The sequence below is a fragment of the Eucyclogobius newberryi genome, unplaced genomic scaffold (assembly GCF_026437365.1).
Source record: "Eucyclogobius newberryi isolate DKJ021-1_F unplaced genomic scaffold, fEucNew1.0.hap1 SCAF_9, whole genome shotgun sequence".
Lineage (NCBI taxonomy): Eukaryota > Metazoa > Chordata > Actinopteri > Gobiiformes > Gobiidae > Eucyclogobius > Eucyclogobius newberryi.
In genome coordinates this window covers 25,694,526-25,699,525 of record NW_027316532.1, presented here as the reverse complement: position 1 = coordinate 25,699,525, position 5,000 = coordinate 25,694,526, and the positions used below count along the sequence as shown (strand labels likewise).

Below are 5,000 nucleotides of genomic sequence, written 5' to 3'. Positions count from 1 at the left end.
TTTGACGTGGCTATTAAAGTTCAAGTCTGAGTCCATTATTACCCCCAGATTTCTAATTTGGTTTGTAGGTTTTAGAGCGAGGCTCTGGAGGTGACCGCTAACACTTTCTCTTTGTTTCTTTGGGCCAAAAACGATTATTTCAGTCTTGTCTGAGTTCAGCTGGAGAAAGTTGTTTTGCATCCACAAACTGATCTGTTGGATGCAGTGACAGAGTGAATCTACTGGTCCATAGTCACCTGCCGACAGTGAAACATAGATCTGAGTGTCGTCTGCATAATTGTGATAGGACACATTTTCACTGCGTATCAACTGACCCAACGGCAGCATGTAGAGGTTGAACAGAAGGGGACCCAGGACTGACCCTTGGGGCACTCCACAGGTCAGGGTCATGTGGTCTGAGACACAGCTACCAATTTCAACAAAGTACTTCCTGTCTTCCAGATAGGACCTTAACCAGTTTAGGGCAGTGCCAGTGATGCCCACCCAGTCCTCTAGTCTCTGTAAGAGGATCCCATGATCGACAGTGTCAAAAGCAGCACTCAGATCTAACAGAATTAAGACTGAGGCTTTGCTCGTGTCAGTGTTCAGGCGGATGTCATTTGTCACCTTGACAAGAGCAGTCTCAGTGCTGTGATGAGGTCTAAAACCTGACTGAAAAACATCAAATGAGTTGTTTATTAAGAGGAAATCTTTGAGCTGTTGGTAAACAACCTTTTCAAGGACTTTGCCCCAAAATTGTAGATTAGAGATGGGCCGGTAATGACTCAGTACTGCGGCATCAAGACTGCTCTTCTTTAGGAGAGGCTTTATGACCGCAGTTTTCAAAGACATTGGGAATGTTCCAGATTGAAGCGACATGTTAACTATGTGAGTGAATGGTGCTAACAAACTGTTCAGCACAGACTTTAGAAATCTGGTGGGTAACACATCAAGGCAGCATGTAGATGAACTCAGACTGGTGATGATCTCATGGACAGTTTTGTCAGTTACTGGTGCAAAGTGAGTTAGCTCTAAGTGTCTTGGTGGTTTTAGGGTAATTTTTTGCATTGTGGGATTTATAGCATTTTTAATGCCCTGAACTTTGTCATAAAAGAATAATGCAAACTCATTACACTTGGATGTGGAAATGAATTCTAACGGCAGCTGAGCTGGAGGGTTTGTTAATCTGTTTACTGTGGCAAACAGGACACGCGAGTTGTTACTGCAGCTTCCAATTATTTCAGAAAAATATCTTTCCCTAGTTCTACATAAGATTAGGTTGTACATGTTCAGCTTTTCTTTGTAAATCTCTTTTTGAACCTGGAGCTTTGACTTGCGCCATTTCCGTTCGGCCCTGCGGCACTCCCTTTTCTGTGCCCTGACCGAATCATCATTTCTCCACGGCGCCTTCTGCTCATTTTTAACCATTTTAGCCTTTATAGGGGCGATGGTGTCCAGAACATTCAAAACACTAGATGTAATAGAGTTCAACAAATCATTTACATTAGAACATGAGACATTTTCAAAGTTTATCATTTCCATAAACAGTGCACCTGTGCCATCACTTATGTGTCTCCTCTGAACAACTGCAGGACCAACCGGAGGTTTGGGAGAAACAGACAGGTCAAAGAAGACACAGAAATGATCAGACAGAGCAACATCGATCACATTAACATTTGAAATATTTACCCCCTTTGTAATTATGAGATCTAGAGTGTGTCCTTTGCAGACACACACGCGCGCACACACACACAGACACACACACACACACACGCGCACACACACGCACGCACACACACACACGCGCACGCACACGCACACACACACAGACGCAGACACACACGCGCGCACACACACACAGACACAGACAGACACACACACACACACACAGACGCAGACACACACGCGCGCACACACACACAGACACAGACACACACACACACGCACACACACACAGACGCAGACACACACGCGCGCACACACACACAGACACAGACACACACACACACACACACACAGACGCAGACACACACGCGCGCACACACACACAGACACAGACACACACACACACGCACACACACACGCACACACACACAGACGCAGACACACACGCGCGCACACACACACAGACACAGACACACACACACACAGACGCAGACACACACGCGCGCACACACACAGACACAGACACACACACACACACACAGACGCAGACGCAGACACACACGCGCGCACACACAGACACAGACACAGAGACACACACACACAGACGCAGACACACACGCGCGCACACACACAGACACAGACACACACACACACACAGACGCAGACACACACGCGCGCACACACAGACACAGACACAGAGACACACACACACACACACACACATACTAGAAGACAGTATTTCACAGTAACTTGACACAGGCACAACTTCTCCACTAAAATACGAGCACAAATAAATAAAGCACTCTAGGTTTCTCAGCCGTGGAAACCCAGCCTGAGGTTGGGCAGTACGATTAATAGAATTTTAATCAAATTGAGATCAAATCATTTCACGTCGTCAATGATCAGCTCAGGGCATTTTCATTGAGAGCGTCACGGCAACATTGAGAGTTCCGACTTCATTCTGTGTTAAAAGGCACTATGAATGTCACAGTGTACGATATTTGTATTAAAAAGCAACACAATTTAACGATTATTCCCGATGACCAAACAACAGTTAAATCTTGAATCACACACACACACATACACACACACGCACGCACACACACACACACACACACACACACACCTTTCTGAAGGACAAATTAAAGTTACTGTGACAAAAACAGTCTGAATAAAAAAGCACCTGAGATTATAGATTGAATTAAATAAGACTTCTCGTCACAATTATATTTTTTTGAGTTGAATAATTCAGATTATTTTGTCATTTAAATTGTTGGCATCACTAAAAGGCACTGATTAAAATTGTGTCTTGTTTATGTTGATAAAATTAAGAATCAGAAGCCAGACTTGACAGACGTGATCAATCAATGTGAGGGAAAAAAACCTGAATCTTTTTTGGGCCCAAAGTCTATTTTTCATCCCACAAATGAGGTGGTTCAGCGAAACTCTTTAAAATGCAGTCTCTCATCTTAAAAATGTCACGTCATCCTTTTCCCGACACCTCATTTATAGACTTTGTGGGAATTTGGTCTCGGGAGAATTAACTCGTAGACTGTAGATAAATGAAGGTCGCGGCAACGAGTTTAAACTTGAATGGATTAAGTTCGGGGGGAAACGGGGAGGTAGATTCTTCTGATGTCAAGTTTTTTGAATGAAGTTTAATTGTGATGACCAGTCAAGAGAAAATGGTCACTTTAAACATCCTTGGCTTAAGCTGTTGGTCCAATTACAAAAGTTACAAACGTGTCGCTTTGATCGCAGTGGAACATGAAAACTATACAATCCTTCTAATATATTCAAACAAACACCACCTGCATCCTTATCAAAGTAAAGGTGAACTTCCCACTTTACAATCCATCCTGCTTCTTGCATAATTTCCCTTTGCCATCCATCTGGCACCTGCATATGTTACTTGTAAAGAAACTCTCATATTAAATAAATCCATCTTGTTGTGCCACGTGCGTATTGTCAAATGGATCTAAATTAGTCTGTCGTTGTCTTAGCCTGCCTCGTTCTTTAACTTACCCGAGTTCTGACTTCCTATTCGTGGCTTTCAGTTTCCTGTTATGGATGGATTTCAAATTGCTGCGTCCGATCCTCTGATAGACACAAGGAGCACATCGCGCCTAATCTCTCCTCTTTGCGCTGGCTCCCCGTCGCTTTCAGAATTCGTTTTGAGATTCGACTTATTGTTTTTTAAATGTTTGAACTCGGTGGCACTTCTGCGCTGCTGGAGGGCCCTTAGCGCTGCAGATCAGCTCCTCCGGACTGTTTCTAAGTCCAGGTTCATGTCCAGAGGAGATCCAGCCTTTTCAGGGATTTGACCCTGAAGCTAAACTCAAAATGCACTTCTTTGCTTCCGCCTTTAATTCAGTGTCGAGCAGATAACTTTGTGCTGTAACTATTTGCACTTATCTTGTATTGATATATTACACTTGTTTATTATAATATTATAATCTCTTACTTCCTGGTTACCTGGGGTTGTTACCAGCGGTCCGTTTAATTCATCTTGATTACGGTACTACTTCTAGTTATGGTAGTAGTAGTAGTAGTAGTAGTAGTAGTAGTAGTATAGCGGTAACAGAAGTAGTAGTAGTAGTAGTATATCAGTAGCAGTAATATAGCAGTAACAGTAGTAGCAGCAGCAGCAGCAGTAGTAGCAGTAGTAGTAGTAAGCAGTAACAGTAGTAGCAGTATTTGTAGTAGTAGTAGCAGTAGCAGTAGTATAGCAGTAAAGTAGCAGCAGTTTTAGTAGCAGTAAAGTAGTAGCAGTAAAGTAGCAGTAGTAGTAGTATAGCAGTAAAGTAGCAGTAACAGTAGTAGCAGCAGTAGTAGTAAGCAGTAACAGTAGTAGCAGTATTTGTAGTAGTAGTAGCAGTAGCAGTAGTAGCAGTATTTGTAGCAGTAGTAATAGCAGTAGCAGTAGCAGTAGTATAGCAGTAAAGTAGCAGTAGTAGTAGTATAGCAGTAAAGTAGCAGTAACAGTAGTAGCAGCAGTAGTAGTAAGCAGTAACAGTAGTAGCAGTATTTGTAGTAGTAGTAGCAGTAGCAGTAGTAGCAGTATTTGTAGCAGTAGTAATAGCAGTAGCAGTAGCAGTAGTATAGCAGTAAAGTAGCAGTAGTAGTAGTATAGCAGTAACAGTAGTAGCAGTATTTGTAGCAGTAGTAGTAGTATAGCAGTAACAGTAGCAGTAGTAGTAGCAGTAAAGTAGCAGCAGTATTTGTTGCAGTAGTAGCAGCAGTAGCAGTATAGTAGTAGTAGTAGTAGCAGTAGCAGTAGTAGTATATCAGTAGCAGTAATATAGCAGTAACAGTAGTAGCAGCAGCAGCAGCAGTAGTAGCAGTAGTAGTAGTAA

At 42.8% G+C, this 5,000-nt stretch overlaps 1 protein-coding gene across 2 annotated transcripts in view; it reads left to right on the top strand.

The window, feature by feature from the left end:
• Window positions 1-5,000, top strand: part of LOC140353859 (adenylate cyclase type 1-like) — a 61,731-nt gene that overhangs the window by 28,148 nt on the left and 28,583 nt on the right. The window lies entirely within an intron of this gene.